Raw genomic sequence first — 22655 nt, forward strand, 5'->3', positions numbered from 1 at the left:
ACATTCTGTTCCTGCGGCTCAAATTTGAAGCAGTTCAAAGCCAGTTAATATAACAGAAGGTATTGCATTAGCAAAATTCTAGTTTTCAGGGAAATTTGGAAATACCAAATTCACAACTCTCTCTGCTACTCTGACAGGAATTTTTGTAAATGCAATATGTGAAGAAACAGTGGGGGAAATGAAGGGACTGGAGTTTGGAAAATTCAATTAGGCTTTGGTTTGAATCTTTTTGTTTTTATTCCTTCAAATAAATTGAAATTTTAAATGTAATATCCTCAGTGAGTTGGGCTTTTTATCTGTTATAGGCTTCCACTTGGGGTACTAATTTCTCTATTCAAACAGGAGTTTAGAGTGTAGGCAGGTTATATTGAGGATTTGTTTCAAATACCTTTTTAGTCCTCTTTTTAGTAATTTATATCATTTGCTAGTATTTATATTAACACAAGACTCTAGCTATCACTTCATATTCTAAATATTCTGCTCTGTTAAATAGGATCATAATTATTTAAATCATACCTCACCCCTCTTTCTAAGCCAACTGAACTAGGGAATTATTTTTCTGATTCACATCTAGGAAATTTCTATGCCAGGGGTATTTCTACTTTCCAAGCCCAGTCATTTTCATTGTTCTAACCATAAAAATAGGTTCCTTCATTCTCTTTATATTACCAGATCAGGGTTTTCAATTATTACAGAAAATACCAGCACACTAAAATGCAAAGTAATATTTACTTTAAGATCCAAACTGGGGCCAGGCACGGTGCCTCATGCCTGTAATCCCAGCACTTTGGGAGGCCAAGGCAGGTGGATCATGAGGTCAGGTGTTCAAGATCAGCCTAGCCAACATACTGAAACCCTGTCTCTACTAAATACACAAATTAAAAAATAAATTAGCCAGGCATGGTGGTGGGTGCCTGTAATCCCAGCTACTTGGGAGTCTAAGGCAAGAGAATTGCTTGAACCTGGGAGGCAGAGTTTGCAGTGAGTTGAGATCATGCCACTGCACTCCAGCCTGAATAACAGAGCAAGACTCCAACTCAAAAAAAAAAAACCAAGGATCCAAACCATTTGATGATTTATATTTTTTGTTTTCATTTTTTGCTGTGCTACATCATACTTTACTTGTTTTAGAACACAACAGTGGGCTGTGTCCTGATACACAGAGAGTTAAATATAAATATTAGCAACACAACTTAGGTGAGTTTTACATTCCATACTGTTATTATTATTAATGCTTGATGATCACACTGCTGGGAGCACTATTATTTATAATCAGACTGTATATTTATGTGTGTAATGTTTTATACAATTTGGAGAGTCTTTTCACATTTTAAATCTAAATTTAGAGTGGGTTACAAAAAACCTAGAGAAGTAAATTGATTAAGTGTTTTTGCTTATTTCCAATTTTAACCATATCTGTTGATTGGTTAGTTGCTCTTATAGCAAAAGGGCCCATCACAGTGAGTGGCACATGGCACGTGCTCTGAAAACATTGAATGAATAAATAAGTGGAAGCTAATTTAGCTGTAAGGTAGCTCTATTCCTATTCTAAATAGAGCACTTCTCTGATCATTTTAAATTAACTTACCACTCTGCCATCTTCTAATCCTCTTTGCCTTTCTCTTTCTCATTCTTTTATTGAAAATTGTTTTTATTTTCTTATTATAAAATTAAAGGACGGGTTATTAAGTCAGTTCCTTCTGTGTGTAGTACCTCTAAAAGGTACTGTATTTATACAGATGGCTTTTGTGTTTGCAAAATACAGACGAGGAAGAAAATAAAACTAGGAGTTCAACACCACCCGGGGTAACATGGTGAAACTGTCTGTAAAAACAAAAACAGAAAGCTCCAGGATATTATCACACAGGCAAATATACAGGGAAAGTAAGCTGACAGAACAGGAATGTGTCAGACCACAATGGCAGGGCTGGGGGCAGGCCTGAACTCTGATCCTTCTTTACCATCTCTGCAACCATCATCTTTTGTTGCAGGTAGGATTGGGATTGGCTTCAAGTTTCCCTCCTATAGATCTGACTGGCTCTGCATTACAGAAGCGGAGGGCTGGGCAAACACCTGGCTGGGGGGCATCCTGGAAAGGGCCTACTCATCCTTGGGCCTCTGGCGGTCCACATCCCTAGACGAAGGCAGCCAGACATTCTGACTTTTATGGACTCAAGGCACTTTTGCCTTCATAAGCTCCTTTCCTCCATTAAATAAATATATTTAAAAAGAAAATAAAACTAACCTTTTGTCCCATCATCTAAGGTAACCACTGATAGAATTGTTCAGATCTTTCTCTCCCTCCCTTGATTTTTTTTTCTTTAAAAATGAGACCATAGTGAAAGATTTGTTTCTGAAACATGTTTTAGTAGGCATATAATGAATATTTTCCCAAGTAAACTTTTATCTGTAGAGTATCCACTTATATAGTTGTATCAATATTTATTTACCAATTCTCTGTTTGAGACATTTAAGTTAAATTCAGTCTTTACTATCAAGAACAACGCAGCAAGAAACATACTGTATTCAAATGCTTGGGCACATTCACTTTCTTTTTTTTCCTTAGGGCAAATTCTGGAAAGTATAGTATCAAGTTATATAGCTGTATCAAAACTTATTTACCAGTTTACTTACCAGGCACTGGCTGCCTTTGTTCTGGACTATATTTCCAAAATATTTATAAAATAAACACCTTTGGAAGTTAAAAATAATGTTTCTTTCTGTGACTAAAGGGCACAATTGCTTACAACCTCGGAAGATAGTGTCACCCTTTGTTGCAAAGGCAGACACATTTACGGTTCAATGAAAAATATCCAGATTCTCTAAGACCAGGATTCCTCTCTGGTAATCCAACTCACCATATAGCTAAGTGCCACCTGGCTCTATTTTCAGGAAACTGTGGAAATTTGGGAACTAGTCCAGTTTATCAAAAAATACTGATACAGTGGATAAGCTTTTGCTTTGAGCAATAAAGTCCTTTTTCTTTGACATAAAAGTCTTATCTCCTTTGCCAGTTTGCGTGAAACAATGATAGACTAAATTACTAGCTTGTATGTAGGGTAGTCTCAGACTCTTCACAGTTCTTGACAACTGCCTTTGTTTTCATACCTGGTCTTTGGGTCCTCAGGAACCAGTTCTCAAACATGTCTCGAGTATTTTCCTACTTAGAATGAAACTTTCTCTCCCCTTCCCCCTCAAAGAATATATAATATATTCTCTTTAAAAAACAACAACTCAATATTATGAGTATGTTTCAAATAAATACTAAAATAGAGAGAGCATAATGATGAACCCCTTAACCATCACAACCGCTTCTGTAACATTCAATAGACGGTCAATTCTATTTTCTCTATATTCACAGTTACTACCCCACCCTTGGATAAATTTGAAGAATATACAAGTTGCCTAGGAAAGGCAAGAAAAATTATTAATTTATTTACCTATTTTCAGAATGCTGAGGACTCTTTCTGGGGAGATTTTATTGTTCATCACCATTAGACCCCCACAGCTTGCTCATCTTTTCAACCCAGTCTTCACCAGGCCTTGCTCTGGCACAGTTTCCAGTCCTGGCCAAATTTATTGACTTGGGATTGACATTTGAAGTATTCTTCATCTCCTTTGCTGTGGACCAAATTGTGTCCCCATAAATTCATATGTTGAACTCCTAACCTCCAATGTGACTGCATTTGGAGATAGGGCCTTTAGGAGGTAATTAACGTTAAATGAGGTCATAAGGGTAGGGTTCTGGTACAATAGGATTAGTGCCCCTATAAAAAGAGATGCCAGAGACCTTGCTGTTTCTCTCCACATGTGCCCAAAGAAGAGGTCATGTGAGCACACTGCAAACCATGAAAAGAGGCCTTAGAGTGAAACCTACTTGCTGGCACCTTACTCACAAATTTCCCAGCCATCAGAACTGTGAGAAATAAACACCTGTTGTTTACACCCAATCTATGGTATTTCCTTATGGCAACTCAAGAAGGCTAAAACACCTATTTATGCTACAGGTGCTTATTAAGGATTTTATTTGCTTTTCTTATTGATCTATTTGATTTCAGAGGCTGTGTGGAGGGATTTGGCTTAAGCCGCTATTAATATCTATTAGGCATCTGGAAGTCCAGGCAATATATTGGAAAATATTCCCTTAGGGAACCACCAATACTTCTATTATTCAAGATATCATTACCAAACCTGGTTCAAATTAAAACTATTAAAAAATATTCCAGAAAACAAAAACTTGTTTTATTTCTATGTAATAGTAATTTTACTTTCTTTATTATAAATTATAATTCATTAAAGGACGGTGAAATACCTTTTCATCCGTGGGTTCAGGGTAACACACACCTGCCCTTCTAAGCAAAGTTGATAGCAAAAAATTTATTTAGATGCAAAGAGCATCCACTATCTCAATGACACCATTTAAAATCAGTATTGTGGTTAAGAGTGTGGTTTCTTGAGTCAGATTCCCTGAGTTCAAATCACATTTCTTAGGTAAGTTTAATCTAAAACCTTAAATATATTTCAAATTTTAATAATTTTCTCTTTTCTTAGAAGCACTCCTGTAAAATTCAAAAAATTTTGATATACATTACCAAAAAAAGTGCCACCAACTAGTTTTTTTAGAGTAAGAAAATATAGGAAGTACCTAGAATAGTTTTTGGCCTGGAGTAAACTTCAATAAATATTAGTTGAATGAGTGAATAAAAATTGCATAACTAAAATGATTAAGCCAATAAAATAATATAACTGATACTATCTCTTCCTATTTGGAATAAAAAAATAGGAGATCTTGAATCTTGTGCATTTGCTTACTGAAGCTTCAGAGGTACAGATATGTCTGGTATTTGCCATAACTTTATTGGTCTGAGTTAACAAGGCTAATCTGGAGGCTAATTATTTCCTCTGGGCTCATAATTCCTTCTAGAGCTAATGCTGCTTGCTTCAGTTCATTTAAGCATCCATTATACCCAGTGTGACATCTTTTTTCTGACCACAGATGTGTTTTTTTTCCCACAACAACTCTCCATGCCAGCTATGTGTCCAATAATTCAATTCCGCATTTACACTACCAGAAATTAGTACAGACCCCACAGGTTAAGGGCTCAGTTCCACAAAACTGCCCCCACTTAGGCGGCCAGTTGCAAGTCCAGTGACCACTCATACTTCTGATGAACAGGCTACAAATTCAGAGGTTACTACAACTCCCCCCTCAGGTTTGGTAATTTATGAGAAGGACTCACGGAACTCAGGAAACACTTATGTTGACAGTTTGTTATTAAGAATACAACTCAGGAACAGCCAGATGAAAAAAATCCAAAGGGCAAGGCACGGGGTGAGGGAAGGAGCACTTTCACAGAGGTTCTTGCCCTTAACAAACCTATCTTCCTAGCACATCAATGTGTTACCAACCTGGAAGCTTTCCAAATCTCCTTGCTCAAGAGTATTTACATCCATACAGAACTCAATAGACTTAAAGTTTTTCAAAAGAGTATTTATATCCCAATCTCCAGCCCCATCCCCTTCCTGGAGACCAAGAATGGGTCTGAAGGTTCCTACCTTATAATCACAAATTTGCTCTTTCGAGTGGCCCCATCCTGAAGCTGTCTTTGGACTCCACCCTAACAGACTTCATTAGCATAAACTTAGGTATGGTCCAGAGGACTTTATAGCTAAAATAACAAAAGATAGTCATTCATATCACTTAAGAAATTTCAAGGGAATCAAGAGCTCTATGCCAGGAACCAGAGACAAAGAGTATATTTTTTATTATATCACACCCAGTTGTAACAGACCAGTGGATATTTTTTTTGCCTGTTGCCTAGACAAAGCCAATTTATCAAGACAGGGAAATTGTAATAGAGAAAGGATTTATTTCAGGCCTAGCCAGCTGAATGGGAGATCAGTATTATTCTTACTCAAACCAGTCTCCCTGAAAATTCAGGGATCAGGGCTAAGGATAATTTGATGAGTAGGGAATCAGGAAGTGGGTACTGTTGATTGGTTGGGTTGGAGATAAGTCATATGGATTTGAAGCTGTCCTCTTGTGCTGAGGCAGTTGCTGGGTGGGGGGCACAAAATCAGATGAATCAGTTTATTGATCTGGGTGGTGCCAGCAGTTACATCAAGTACAGGATCTGTAAAATATCTCCTCCTGGGTTTTACAACAGTGATGTTATTCCTAGGAACAATTGGGGAGGTTTTGAATCTTAGTATCTCTGGCTGCATGATTCCTAAACCATAATTTCTAATTTTGTGGATGATTTATTAGTCCTACAGAGGCAGTCTGGTCCCCAGGTAGGAGGGGGTTTGTTGTGAGGAAGGGTTGTATATTAGTTTGTTTTCATGCTGCCGTTAAAGACATACCTGAGTCTGGGAAGTAAAAGAAGTTTAATTGGACTTACAGTTCCACTTGGCTTGGGAGGCCTCAGAATCATGGCAGGAGGTGAAAGATAATTCTTACCTTGTGGCAGCAAGGAAAATGAGAAAGATGCAAAAGTGGAAACTCCTGAAAAAACCATCAGATTTCATGAGACTTATTCACTACCACAAGAACAGTATGGGGGAAGCCACCCCCATCATTCACATTATTTCCCACTTTGGTGGCTCCTATAACATGTAGGAATTATGGGAGCACAATTCAAGATAAGATTTGGGTGGGGACACAACCAAGCCATATCAGGTTGTTATCATCTGTGTTTCAAAGTTAAGCTATAAACTGAATTCTTCCCAAAGTTAGCTTGGCCTACACACCAGAGTGAACAAGGTCAGCTTAGAGATTAGAAACAAGATGGAGTCAGTAGGGTCAGATCTCTTTCACTGTCTTAGTTTCCTCAGTTAAAATTTTTGTAAAGGCAGTTTCAAATTTTTAGCCTTCTTGTCTAAATTGCTGCCCTCTATGTGTCTGCCATGCCCTAAATCTGCAGGCTTGTTTTTATTCACTAATACCATTGGTTAAGTAGTTAAATAAAGCATTTAAACATCACTGAAATTATGAAATAATACAGAGTAAGATTTAAAGATATATAGAATCTACATAGCATTAATAGCCTAAACCATTACCATTTAACTACTATAAATCATTCATTGACATATTCTGGTTTCTATGAAACTTTAATAGATTTAAACTTAATGGAATTTTTCTTCATTTTCCTGGGATTGTTAGTTGCTCCTTTTAATTTAGAAGTTTCTGCTTTACAACTTGCAACACTTAATGTCTATTTTATGTTTCGAGTTAAAATATGTCATTGATCATTGTTTCTTACTGATCTTGAGGCTTTTTCCTCTGTACTTCTGAACAAGTCTCCAAATATTCAGGGCTCCTTCATCTTTATTCTTCAATTTCCAGTATTTAACAACAGCGACAAATAAACAGCAAACAAAACAAAACAAAGAACCCCGGATTACACACACTATATTTTCAATAATACGATCCCATGACTATTCTTTTCCAATGAAATTATTTTCCTCTACCTGATCACTTTTTTTTTTTGCCTTAGCTCTTTGCCCTTTGGAGTCAATATTTGAACTTATTTCTATTTTAAATTGAAAAGTTGACCTTTCAATTTATGTACAACTCCCATGAATTCAAAATTAGATAGCTCTGTACCCTAAGGAGCTTAGTGCAAGAAATTAAACATGGCTGGGCTCAGTAGCTTACACCTGTAATCCTGACACTTTGGGAGGCTGAAGCAGGTGGATCCCTTGAGTCCAGGAGTTTGAGACCAGCCTGTACAACATGGTGAACCCCCATCTCCACTAAAAAGGCACACACAAAATAAATTAGCTGAGCATGGTGACATGCACCTGTAGTCCCAGCTACTCTGGTCGTAGCTACTCAGGAGGCTGAGGTGGAATGTTCTCTTGAGTCTGGAAGGCTGAGGCTGTAGTGAGTCATAATTGCACCACCACACTTCAGCCTGTGTGACAGAGGGAGAACTCCAAAAAGAAAAGAAAAAAAAAAAACAGGATATAACAAATGTAACATGTTAACACCTTTAAATAAATTTATATTTTAGAAGTCAGAACCATAAATTTATGATAAAATTCCTGTGAGAATAATGAATAGTTTAGAGATTATTTTTCAGGAAGAAGTTGATTATCCTCATATATAACTTACCTGAAAATCAGGGAATAACAGCTCCTTCCTAATTGTGTTAAAGTGAGGATTAAATTAGGTAACACATGCAAAGTGTTTAGCAAAAGATTTATTTTGATTAAGGCTTGTGTATTCATCTACCTAATCAACATGTCTACTGGAGAAGCCTAAAAGACATTCCAAGTAAGAGTCTCCTAAGACTATTCTAAGTTTGTTCTTCTCTTGGTCTTCCCTGTCTGATATTGCTTGGTATGGTCCCCACTCAAATCTCATTTTGAATTGCAGTTCCCATAATTCCCAGGTGTTGTGGGAGGGATCCAGTGCGAGGTGATTGAATCATGGGAACGGTTACCCCATGCTATTTTCGTGACTGTGAGTGAGTTCTCACAAGGTCTGATGATTTTATATGGGGCTTTCCCACTTTGCTCCATTCCTCTCCTTCCTGCCACCCTGTGAAGAAGGTACCTTTCTTCCCCTTTGCTTTCCACCATGATTATGTTTCCTGAGGCCTTTCCAGCCATGCAGAACTGTGAGTTAATTAAACCTCTTTCCTTTATAAATTACCCAGTCTCAGGTATTTCTTCATAGCACCATGAGAACAGACTAATACATGCTCTCAATAAAGAGCAGCTTCATTATTTCCAGTTGCTTAATCTGAAAGAACTCAGAGGCATCCTTGAGCTTTTTCTCTCTTTCCCTTTTCCCTCCTACTGGCTAAATTCAAATTACACCCAGAATCTCACCTTTTCTCTCCACATCCCTCACTACCACTCTGTCCAAACCACTAGCCTGCATAATTTCAAGAGTTTCTTAAACAGTCTCAGTACCTTTATCCATGCTTCCCTACAGGCTGTTCTAAACCCAGCAGCCAGAGTGATTTTTCCAAACTATGTCACATGATATCCCTCCTTTGCTGAAAACCCCCATCCACTCAGAGTAAAATGCAAAGTTTTTACAATGCCTACCAGCCCTCCTTAGGATGCTCCCTTTTACCTACCTAGCGTAATCTGCTGCAACTCCTATTCTCACTACCCCACTCCAGTTGTACTTTCCTCCCTGCCTTATGTTGGAAAAACCAGGCAAGCTCTAGTCTTAGGGATTTTGCACTGGCTACCTTTACAGGGAATGCTTTTTCCCCAGTAAGCTGCATGGCCCATACACTTCCTTCAAGCCTTGCTCAGTGGTCACCTTTCAATAAGCCCCAACTTTGATCACTCCATTCAAAATTGCAATTCCTACCTCCCCAGCTAACACCTCATAACCCTGATTTCACTTACATTGCTCTGTATTTCTTCTATGACACCTACTACTTGTTAAAGTGCTAACTAGACAAATAACTACTACAAATGGAAAAGGGAAAAAATGCCAATAAAGAAAAATCAGCCAAAAACCAGAACTAACAATCACGGAAGAGCAAACCAAATGAATAATGAACATATTGAAATATGATTAATATCACTGGCAATTAGGAAAATACAAATTGAAATAATGGAATTCTTTGTTGGCAAAAACACCAATAACACCTAGGACTGACTTCAGTTGTAAGAAAATAAGAATTCTTACATATAGCTGAAAGAAATGAAAATTATTTTAACCAATTTAGAAAATAACCTAGAAGGTCCCAACAATCTAACTTTGGTAAATCTATTCTACATAAATAAAATACTAGGATGTAAGAATATATCCAGACAGGTATTTCTATTGTACATTGAATATAGTGACAGCAAGAGGAAAGAGTAAAAAAAAGCTTGCTATTCCATCATAGAGAAATGATTAAGTTGTGAACCTCTAAAATCTGAGACAGGTCTCAGTAAATTTAGAAAGTTTATTTTGCCAAGGTTGAGCATGCACGCCTGTGACACAGCCTCAGGAGGTCCCAACAGCATGCGCTCAATATGGTCAGAGCACAGTTTGATTTTATACATTTTAGGAAGACATGAGGCATCAATCAACATATGTAGGACAAACATTGGTTCAGTCTGAAAAAGGCAGGACAACTTGAAGCAGGGAGGGAGCTTCTAGGTCATAGGTAGATAAGAGACAAATGGTGGTATTCCTTTGACTTTCTGATTAGACTCTACAAATGAGGTAATCAGATACGCATTCATCTCTGTGAACAAAGGGGTGACTTTGAATAGAATGGGAGGCAGGTTTGCCGTAAGCAGTTTCCAGCTTGACATTTCCCTTTAGGTTAGTGATTTTGGGGTCCTAAGTTTATTTTCCTTTCACTAAGTGAATTTGGTCCGTTCATAATTTTCAAATACTCTTTGACTATTTAAAATGATTAGAGCAATACGCATGAAATGATGGAATAGTCAGAGATGTTTGCATGAATGCAAAATAACAAAAAAATCAGGAGAGGTATATATAATACATATTTGTTTTAATATTATATATTTAATTTATAAACTATATAAATATTTATATTTTAAAAACAGAAGAAAAATATGTTGTGTATTAGTATATATATTTGTATATACACATACATATTGTGGAAGATGTATCATGGAAGAGTGATGTTAATACTAATTATCAGAGAAGAGTGGAACTGAAGGAAGCATAAGAACATCATTAACTTTTTTGTGTTCTCTATCATTTGCTTGTTAAAATGAGTGTATTTCTATAATGTAAGATATCCATTAAAAAATAAAACAGGTTACTATTTGAAAGTATGTGGTCCAATAACCTGATAAATAAGTTTATGTATTATATCAGATGACCTAGATTTTTTAAAAATGTTTTATTTTAATAGTTATTTGGGGAACAGGTGGTGTTTGGTTATATGAATAATTCTTCAAGGGTGAATTCTGAGATTTTGGTGCCCCCATCAACCGGGCAGTGTACATGGTACCCAATATATAGTCTTTTATCCCTCACCCAGTCCCACCCTTTCTTCTGAGTCCCCAAAGTCCATTGTATTATTCTTATGCATTTGAGGCCTCATAGCTTAGCTCCCACTTATGAATGAGAACATATAACATTTGTTTTTCATTCCTGAGTTACTTCACTTAGAATATATTTTGTTCTTTTTATGGCTGAATAGTATTTCATTTTATATATATATATATATATATATATATATATATATATATATAAATATTTTATTATACCTATCTCACATTTTCTTTATCTGATTGACTGATAGGCATTTGGGTTGATTTCATATTTTTTGCAATTGTGAATTGTGCTGCTATAAACGTGCATGTACAAGTATCTTTTTCATATAATGACTTCTTTTCCTCTGGGTAGATACCCAATAGTAGGATTGCTGAATCAAATGGTGGAGCTACTTTTAACTCTTTAGGAATAGTCACACTATTTTCCATAGTGGTTGTAGCAGTTTACATTCCCACCAGCACTGTAAAAGTGTTCCCTTTTCATCACATCCATGCCAACATCTATTATTTTTTGATTCTTTGATTATGGCCATTCTTGCAGGAGTAAGGTGGTTTGCATTTTAGTTTTGATATTCATTTTCCTTATAATTACTGATATTGAGCATTGTTTCATGTTTGTTGGTTATTTGCATATCTTGTTTTGAGAATTGTCTATTCATTTCCTAAGCCCAATTATTTATGGGATTGTTTATTTTTTCTTGCTGATTTGAGTTCCTTGTAGATTTTGGATATTAGTCCTTTGCTTGATACATCGATTGTGAAGATTTTCTCCTACAGTGTGGGTTTTCTGTTTACTCTGCTGATTATTTCTTTTGCTGTGCAGAAGCTTTTCAGTTTATTTAAATCCCATCTATCTTGTTTTTTTTTTTCTTTTGCATTTGCTTTTGGGTTCTTGTTCATGAAGTCTTTACTTAAGCCAGTGTCTAGAAGGTTTTTTTTAAATGTTATCTTCTAGAATTTTATGGTTTCAGGTCTCAGATTTAAGTCTTTTGTTTATCTTGAGTTGATTTTTGTGTAAGGTGAGAGATGAGGATCCAGTTTCATTCTTCCACATGTGGCTTGCCAATTATGCTAGCACCATTTGTTGAATAGGGAGTCCTTTCCTCAGTTTATATTTTTGTTTGCATTGTCAAAGGTCAGTTGGCTGTAAGTATTTGGACTTATTTCTGGGTTTTCTATTCTCTTCCATTGGTGTATGTGTGCCTATTTTTGTACCAGTACCATGTTGCTTTGGTCACTAGGGCCTTATAGCGTAGTTTGAAATTGGGCAATGTGATGCCTCCAGATTCATTCTTTTTGCTTAGTCTTTCCTTGGCTATGCGGGCTCTTTTTTTGATTCCATATGAATTTTAGGATTGTTTTTTCTAGTTCTGTGAAAAATGATGGTGGTATTTTGATGAAAATTGCATTGAATTTGTAGATTGCTTTTCATTGTATGGTCATTTTCACAATATTGATTCTACCCATCCATGAGCATGGGATGTATTTCCATTTGTTTGTGAGATGACCTAGATTTTTATCTCAATGCTTCAAAATAATGTGACATTTGAAATAAATTATATGATTTTGATGTTGGAGTTTATCTAGGTAGTTTCTTTAATTTACACATGAGGAAAATGAGATCCTCATGTACTAATACATAGCACATTCTTAGTATGTAAATGTTGAATAAATGAATATGTGTATTAATTAATATACAAATGAATAAGCTAAGTAATTGCCCAGATCATAGCTAGTATTCTAAATCTAGAATACAACTCTTCTGATTTCAGGTCCAGGGCTCTTCCCACCATGACACAGGATTGGGAGAACAACATGCAGACATGTATTGCATGAAGCTCGATGGGTTTAGCTAGAAAACTCTTACAAACATTCTAGCTCTAAATTTGCCTAAGGCAAAAATTATGAGGCTCATGCTGTAGAACCATATTTATGTCTTCTTCTTAGAAAAGCTATTGTCTTTTATTTGGGGAATTTTGTTTGATTTTGAGACATAAAACAGAATGCTTTGAAACTAATTTTAAGCACATGAGATACAAAACAATGCCTTGTAACCAGATGATCCACCCAGGATCCTGCTGCTCTGTAAAAAGTCAGCCATCAGCCACATGCCATCTTGCATGGAACATCCTTGTGATTTCTGCAGTGAGTCCTCCTGTGATCATTACAAGCACTAAATAAAGCATCAGTATGGCCACCCAGTTGTCCCCTTTCATGGCATATTTGATTAACGTGTTTTCTGGACTTTCCTCACACCTCAAAACTTTCTTTCCTGCCCCCTACTCATTCAGACTCATCAGAAGCATCCATTGACATAGCTTAGAGTCCATTCATAAATTGATCATGGTTATTGTATCACCAAAGTTCCCACTTGACCTTCAACTCCTACTCTCTTCCCCAGCACACAGTTCCGCTTTTACTGGTATTCAGAGCATCTTACCAAAAAGTGACCTTTACTTTCACTCTCACCAAGCAGATCCAAAAATCCAGTTTCACTTTGTGACACTTCTCTCCAGGTTTAGTTCTACCCATGATAAGTGATTTTCCAGTACAGTTTTGTTTGTTCTCTTAACAGAGCCTGAACAGAGGACTTGAAATGGCCAGCTGAGCTGGGGTTCCAGAAATCTGCTGGATAAAAAGGAATAAAAAGCTCTCTGAGAAAATTGAAACAAAAATAAACAACAACAAAGAATCTGTTGAGAAAAAGATAGCCAAGGTGCCTGATTGCTGGCAGTAACTTCAGGATCACTAAACCAATAACTTTGGCAGTAAGTGTTAGCCACAGTTCTCTTTAAACTAGCTTGTTCTGTCATAGGAAAATACAGCAGTTCATTGGTAGCTACTAAAAGCACCACAGGAGACCGCTGGTCAGGGCATGTGTGCTCAGGGGTCTCTATGAATCCAGAGACTGCCAGGGACCCACAGCTGCCAACCATCAAAGCTCTGTGTAAAGATGAAAAACGTTGCTCAGAAATATGGAAAACCCCTTCAGCCTGACAAGTCCTAACTAGGTATAGTTTTGACACATTGCGTCTAAATAAAGTCTACTGAGGGCCCTACTATAAAGTTTTTGAGAAATCCTGGACTGTAAATATTCCTCTTCTTAGTGGATTATGCAAAAGGGAATTTGTACATTTTGTAGTATCGCTGTTGAAACTCTTCTGCAGTTTTCTCAGTTAACCCATTGTTCAGCATTCTCAGGTGTGGTTGGTGTTACCTGTTTGGGTAAGAACGATGGCAAGAGGAAGTTCCTTTAGCATGTCTGTGCCCATTTGGGGGCAGTAAAGGAACCAAGTGAAAGCAGTCAGAGTGTTGGCAACATACAAAAGAAAGAAATGCCAAATGCCATCTCAATTTTGACAGATAAGGGCTCTGCCTCTGACAGTGGTTTTTGAAGGGATGCAGTTCCCAGGTTAATGCTAGCTTGTGTAGTGCCTTTGTGTCATTGAGAAAAAGGCATGCTTTTTTCTGAGCGTATGCAGCCCCACACAAGGGCTCTTGGCTTGGCAGGTAGAGAATGGGCTGTGTCCCAGCCTTCGCTCCTAAGCCAGGTGCTCTTACACAGCAACCTACACAACTGTCCTCAGGTACCTACCCTGAGAAGTTACCTACTTTGATGCCACCTTGTAAAGATTAGGCTTCCTTGGTTTCCTTTCTTATCCGAGGGTACCAAAAGAATGATGCTTCTCTGGGCATTGTGAATTTGTGTTTGCATGATCAGCTTTCTCTTCTTCAAGCCATTCTTCTCAGGCTGTTGAAGCTTGGCACACACACTATTCTTAATTCCAGTTAAGAATAGAAGAATTTGGGAGATAAAGATCAGTTCAATAATAAGCTTAATCTCAGATCTCTCAGCTTGTCATGGATTGAAATGTTTAATCAATGGTTCCCGGGTGCCACTTCCTCCTCCCATTCATTGATCCCTGCTCGTAACCAGGGCCTTTGAAGTCCTTGTTTTTCCTACCCATCTACCTCTGCCAGAAAGGGGTATTCCTGGGCTAGAAAAGTCACAAGATTCTTTTCTTCTAGACCTCATGCCTGACTTCTCTGAAGTGAAAAGTGCTGTCTAAGTAACAGCCAGCTTTTTAGGTATATCTTTAAGCTTAGTGTGCTGGTAGATAGTATCAGTATTTTACAAACAGTTTTCCAGCTCTAGCATCCATCCCTTCCTGGCTCCCTAAAGTTGTATCACCACCATCTCCATGAGTGTGTCCCAGGTTTCCCTAGATTTTCTGGTTTTGTTTTTTGTTCTGCTTTATTTTTTGTTTTGAATTATCTACTCCTTCTTTCTCCTTGTTCAGTGCTTTCAGCTGGACTTGCCATGCCACATCTGTGTTTTCTCAAGTCCTTTGTTTGTTTGGTTGGTTTTAGGATTTCACCAAACTTTCCCTTAATTGTTTACAACTTTGTATCTCTGGCCATCAAAAAGGATCTATACCCCTTTCAAAGATCTCTTTGAAAGGTTTACATGTTAAAGACAGTCGCTTTCTCATTATCCTCTCTAATTCTTCATTTTTATTTAAAAATTTTAGATACCTCAGAGCTATATGTATATTTTATGACAGCTCAGGCCATCATCACTTTGAAAGAAGGGACTGTTCTCATAACATATTCTATGATTTTGTTAACACTCTCTTTGAACTTATATTTTCCAGACACATAAACCAACTTTAAACATTTTACCTTATGGCAACCCATCTTCTTGATCAGTTGAGTTGGCCTTCTAGATCTTTCAAGCCATATTTATTAAGAAACTTGTAGGTAAATTCACTAAGTGTGTTTAGAGGCAAAATGATGCTACAGTTTTTGTTGTTTTTAACAGAAATCTTAAAATGTGAGCTCCGCAAAAACAGGGATTTTTTTTTTTTTCTGTTTTGTTCATCGACATAACATGCTCACCATCAAGAAATGCATCCATAAGAGGTGCTCAGTGGTTATTTGCCAAATGAATAATAAAATCTAGTCACTGAAAAATTTTGCACTGTAGTTCTGTGAGAATGATTTCATAAGCAAACAATCTAAATGCCTTGTAAACCTCTTTGCAACAGAAAGTTTCAGCCATGTATATCAAATCCACATCTTTTGGGTTATTTTGTTCTCTAAATGCAATTCTTTCAGTAAAGGTCATGTGCTAATTTTCAGCCTATTGCTATACATTTGTGCATTTTCTCTGTAGTTTATTCCTTTTGCCTTAGCATTTTGGTTTGAAGAGTCCTAAGAATGTCGTTGCTTACTTGCTTTTAGAAGTAATTTCAAAAAAACAACAATAACAACAACAACAAGAATGAAACTTCTCCTAGCCAAGGTCCTTAAGAAAAAATAATATTTACACTCACCCAGAAATATGCTTATTATCCACATCCTTTAGTTCTTTTCTAGGATCTATTTTTAAAAACATGACAGAACATTTTCATATTTACTAAATGTTTAAAATTGTCTTTGCCTGTAACCTTAGTGAATCTTTCACATGTGTGTTTAATCAGTCAAGCAAGATTTGTCATTACAGAAATTTTTATTTCCATAGCGTAAATCATTTGTATAGTAGTGAATCCATGCTGTGACCTTCCACCGCTCGCTGATAAGGACTTTAACTTTCTTATATGGCTCTCCTTATTGACAAGAATCATATCAACAATCTTCATTTCTCTTTCATGGTGGCTGATGTATTTTGAGGAGGATTTCTAACTTTGTCCCCAAATTTCTTCAGAATTCTTGGGTAATTCCCAGGTTTTTGTTTATGTTTAGCTTTCCATCTAGGTTTGAAATAGATTTACATGTTAAAGACAATCTCTTTCTCATTATTCTCTTTGATTCTTCATTTTTCTTTAAAAAAAAGTTAAATACTTCAAATATGTATTTGAGCTTAAACCTGGGTGTTTTTTATTGTTTTTGTTTCGTTTTGTTTGAGACAGAGTCTTGCTCTGTCACCCAAGCTGGAGTGCAGTGGCATGATCTCGGCTCAGTGCAACCTCTGCTCCCCCTTCTCCCACGAGAAGCAATTCTCCTGCCTCAGCCTCCCAAGTAGCTGGGATTACAGGCTCCCACCACCACGCCCAGCTAAGTTTTGTATTTTTAGTAGAGAAGGTGTTTCTCCATGTTGGCCAGGCTGATTTCGAATTCCTGACCTCAGGTGATCCACTGGCCTTGGCCTCCCAAAACACTGGGATTAGAGGCATGAGCCGCAGTGCTGGCCGGACTTAGGTGTTCTTAAAGAGAACATTGGTTTAAGAGCATCCAAAGTCTTTAACAGTAAAGCTAAACCAAGTTTCTTAACTCTTAGCAGCCATCTGCTTGCTATTTATGAGTACAACTTTTATGTACCACCAATAAATAGCCTGCTGCTTTCTAGTTGATGTTTTCCCCTTTTTTGGTGTATTTAACACATTGTATATATATTTTTAAGTTCATTAAGACTTTGAATCAAGTCTCTTTGTGCTTGTTCTTGAATGCTTTAAACTGAATTCTTATTCTACCCCTGGATCTTTGAGTGAAAGGAGAATTTTATTTCTTATGTATTTTAATGACCTGATGAAACACTAATCAGAAAAAATAAAACACTATGTATCTCTGATCTCAATTTTTAAAATACATATATAAATAGAAAATATGAGCAAATCTATTATGTTTATTCTAAATTTTCTACACTGAAATTGTGTTATTGTAACAATTATAAATATATACAAAAGATTAAAGTATTTCTTTTTTCTATTTATTTATTCAGCATTTGTTTAGCCTTTGCTAAATATTTATTGTTATCTTGGGTATTAATGTATATTACTAAGGAATTTTTAATTCTTTTCAACTTCGAAACTGTATATACTTTATATCTCAGGTAATTCCATTAAGAAATTTGTAATTCCATTAAAAAAATAAATGTGACAGATTCTTTGGTTTTCCAAATCTCACTGAAATTTCACGTTTAATTGCTATGATTTCTACTACATAGCCAATCACACCCAGTTGCTTCCTGTACCAATTCCGGAATTTTAGCTCTTTAGAACCAAATATTGTATGCATTCATTTATTTTCTTACTTAAAAAAAACTATACTTTTTACAGGAAAAAACTTATATAAAGACCTGCCTCTACCATTATCTCTAGTTGTTCTGTTCTAATTCTTTACCTTTAGCAATTTACAAACACAGGTTTAAAATGGATTTTTATCACATTATTAGTTTTAGACTCAAAAGCTATAAAAAGAAAATATTACAGATCTTGTCAGTTTCTTTCTGTGTACAGGAAATGGATCATTTATTCCTGAGTAAATGCAGTGGTTAAGAGCTCACCTCGAGCAAATTACTTAATCTCTGTGAATCTCAGTTCCCTCAACTCTAAGAATAGGGAGAGAGTTTCCATCTCCAGAGGGCCTTCTGCTGACTGAATGAAATCAAGCATATGATGTTTAATGCAGTGCCTGGCTCCATGAATCTTGCCATCACTGTGACTAGCCTGGGCAGGAGGTCTGTTTGTTTGTATGTATTTCTACAAGCATCAGCAACCTGAGGGAAAGTGTCATTTCTTTAGCAGAATGGTACTGTTCCATCCTATCATTACTTACAAAACCAGTTCACTTCACCCTCTGCTGGTCCCTGTTCTTACTCCCCATGCTATCAGCCCTGGTCGGTTTATCTCTGAAATGCCAGCTCTATGTGAGACTTGCCGTTGCTGCCATCTAATCTAACTTACCCAGTCTTAGGAATTTGTCTTCTAGCCTTTGTATAGCTGCATTACTACGAATACTGGATTTGCTTTTATGTCAATCATATGAAGAGGATAATGATGAACAACAATTTTATTCTAGATAACTGTTTTAATTTCCTGGTCTTTCACAGTGTCATGACCCTTGTTAATTCCCATCTGAATTTGATTGTTGACATGCTACAATAAACAAAGAGAACCAGGTGTTTTTGGCATTTCACCTAGGAAAAAAATGGTTCACTCTCTATACTGAGAAATAAATAAAGTCAATAATTTTTTTATGTTTTATAACTTTTCCAGCCAAAAGTAATGCTGTGATATAATTCCATTTTAATCCATGTGTGGCTGTCTGATGTCAAGGCTCACACCACTGTTTTTTAAAAAATAATTTTTAAAATTCTCTTCTGTACACATTTATTTCTTCTATAATCTCATCCGAAATTATGAGCACACAGACAGTTGATTTTGAAGGTGTATGGGACTTACACAATGAGGTTTTTAAAAAATATTTATTGGTTTAATTAAAAAGGTTTTTTTTTTTTTTTTTTTTTTTTTTTACAGAGTTTTGCTTTTTCACCCAGGCTGTAGTGAAGTGGTGTAATCTTGGCTCACTGCAACATCCACTTCCCAGGTTCAAGGGATTCTCCTTCCTCAGCCTCCTGATTAGCTGGGATATAGGTGCCCACCACCACGCTCAGCTAATCTTTATAATTTTGGTAGAGACAGGGTTCATCATGTTGGCCAGGCTGGTCTCGAACTCCTGACCTCAGGTGATCCACCCACCCTGGCTTCCCAAAGTGCTTGGATTACAGGCATGAGTCACTGAGCCCCGCTGAGAAGAAGTCTTTGTGTGTGTGTGTGTGTGTGTGTGTGTGTGTGTGTGTGTGTTTCCTATTTTCCATGGATGTCAGCACTGACTCACATTTCCAAAGGCAGGCTTCTATAATCTGAGGATTCCAACAGAGCCTTTTTGCTTATTATGAGAAGTCCACAGGGAGATGAAATGCCAGCCATTAAACAAAACAACGGTGAAGACATTCAAGGTTAGGGTTTTGTTTGTTTATTTTGTGCTTTTTACTATGTGAACTTTAAGTATTATAGTGGGAGTATTTCATTTCATTTTCTAGAATCCTTGGGCTAGAACACACTATCACAGTAATTTGATGCACATAAATGTTCTTTCTCCACATCCTTTTAGAAAAACAAAACAAAAACTAAATCATCTTCGTTGCTTTGGTTTGCACTAATTTCATAAACCCCAAGAAAGATTTATTGTTCTGCATCTTAGTCCTGCTACATAATCAAATGCTCATTTCATTTTTATAAAATGATTCCTACATTGAGCAAGAGATAATTTTAAGTATCAAATCAGATCTCATTTTTTAGGTTTAATATTTTAATTGCTTTTTTGCACTTATAAAATAATTTAAAACTTACCAAAAATTTTTAAGAAGTGTACAAAAATAGTTTTTCCTCAGCCATTTGGAAATAAGTTACCACTAGAAGTTTAAAGTTTGTTCTGTGAGCAAGAAAAAAAATTAAATTAAAAAAGGTGCCACTGGATGATTTAGTATACATATCCTATAAACAAGGACATTCTCCAATAATATCATAAGATAATCCTCAAAATTAGAAAATGAACATTGATGCAGTACTACATCTAATCCTCAAACCCCATCCAGGTTTTGCCAATTATCCTATTAATATCCTTTGTATAAAAAAGGCTCCAATCCAGGATCTTACATTACATTTGGTTTTCATAGTTTTTAGTCTCTTACAATCTGGGTCAGTTTCTCAGCCCTCATTTAACTTTCATGACCTGATAACTCTAAAACATTCTAGACTTAACATTCTCTAGAATGTCTCTTAATTTTCTTTTGGTTAATGTTTCCTTGCAATTAGATTCAGGTTTTATATTTTTGGCAAGAATATCACAGATGTGATGCTTTATTTAAATCCATTTTATCATGTGGTCATAGTTTGGATTTTTCTCATTACAAATGATTTTAACTTTGATCATTTGATTAAGGTGATGTCTGCCAAGATTCTCCAATGTAATGCTATTCTTTTATATATCCCCTATTATTCACTACATACTTGGTGGTGGGAGTATGAAATTATGTAAAGATCCAATTTCTTATCAGATTTTCAGCCACTAGTCTTAGCTCTATTGATACTTCTTACTGAGATTATTACTACGATAGTTGTCAAGTAACGATTTTCTAATACATAATGTTCTCTACACTTACCAGTAGGCATTCTAACATAAAGAAAAGCCATTTATGTTTATTTTAACATTTTTATCTGTATAGATTAATAATTCCTACTTTATTTGATGAATTATAATGTATTCTTATTATATAATTTGATGTCAAAAGTATACCATATTTGATCAATTCTTTAAATTCTTCTTAATTTTTGGCACAAAAAGAAATTCCAAGATCATCAGTTTCACATCCATATGAAGATCACAAAGGAAGAGAATGAATATGAATTATTGCAATTTTTTATAAAAATCAGCTTACATATGACAATGTAATGTCTCTTCTCACTTCTCTGATAGCATGTCCCAATACTTTGGTATAGCTGATAAAGCAGAAAACACTTTTTGTCAGATTCCTTACATTCGTCTTTTTTAGCGATGGCACAAAACATTCTGAATCAAATCATAATTGATTGTTATTACGTATAGGGTAATTCTACATAGGTAATGAAAACTGTTTCTGAAAAGCTTCTACAGAGCATATAGGAAGAAGCTATTGGATGTAAGTCTATCATATAAATGTCCAACAATGATTGCAACTTTAAAACCAAAATAATTGTTCTCACTTCAGCAGCACATATACTAAAAGTGGAAAAATACAGAGGAGACTAGCACGGCCTACGTGCAAGGATGTAATGCAAATCTGTGAAGTGTTACATTTTTTAAAAAAGAAAATAAGAGAAATATTTTTTATTAAAAGTTTTAACATAAATGAAACAAAAGAAATGAGCTATAATTATTACTCACATGTACACCACACATTGTCTACACTCATACCCGCCCTCCTGAATTCAAAATGAAAACCTCAGAAACTATTTTCGACCTGAACTGAGTGAAGAGTGCCCTCTGGAGGCATCATTAAATCAATGCAATCTTTCCAATAGCAGATGCACCCTTTAAAGCTCCGTAGAAGCTTTTCAGAAGCAGTTCTTGTCAAATAGGTAGAATTCCCTACACAGAATAACAACTGATCATTATTTGTTTCAGCATATTTTGTAACATCTCTAACAAAACTAACGCAAAGTATCTGACAAAAATTGGCTTGTGCTTTATCAGCTACACAAAAAAATTGGGAACGTGCCATCAGAGATGAGAACGGACATTAATGCTGTTTTATAACAGTTTGTGATCCTCAGTAAGCTGTTATGACATATTCCAAATATTTCACACAGAAAGAATGTCTTCAATAATTTATTCCATTATTTCTTGACATTCCTTAACATCCACAGACAGGTCGGGCGTAGATTGAGATTGGCGAACTGTTTTAGCAGTCAGTCTTCACTTGGCTCTGCATCTTCTTTGTATAATATGCACACAAACTCAAAAGACAAAGGAAATTCCAATGCATATGTGAAAAAAATTCATATTTAAACTGTTGTTTCAAATAAATGTTATTTAATGATTACATAGAAAGTTAATGTATTTCTATTATAAAATTTTTAGACAGATATAGTCATAAAAATCATGTCTTTCTCACCATCTTTACCATAATTTCAAAGAATTTGAATAAAATTATTTTTATCAATTTCTGTGTCTTAAAGAAAAAAGTCCTTTCAAATATTTGTCCCTATGAAACTCAGCCTTCACAATATTGGTTTCAGTTAAGAGAATAATTTTAAGATAGTAGTGTTTTGTTATATGATAATAATCTTTACTTAAATACACAGTTAACAAATAACAGTGAGATACTATGGAAAATTATT

General features: G+C 35.9%; 1 non-coding gene across 1 annotated transcript; it reads left to right on the forward strand.

Moving 5' to 3' along the window:
• Positions 1 to 21510: 21510 nt before the first annotated feature.
• Positions 21511 to 21617, forward strand: LOC118152539 (U6 spliceosomal RNA). The gene has a single exon (XR_004741295.1). It is a non-coding gene; the product is annotated as a U6 spliceosomal RNA (small nuclear RNA).
• Positions 21618 to 22655: the final 1038 nt, after the last annotated feature.

Source organism: Callithrix jacchus, chromosome 3, assembly GCF_049354715.1.
Source record: "Callithrix jacchus isolate 240 chromosome 3, calJac240_pri, whole genome shotgun sequence".
NCBI lineage: Eukaryota > Metazoa > Chordata > Mammalia > Primates > Cebidae > Callithrix > Callithrix jacchus.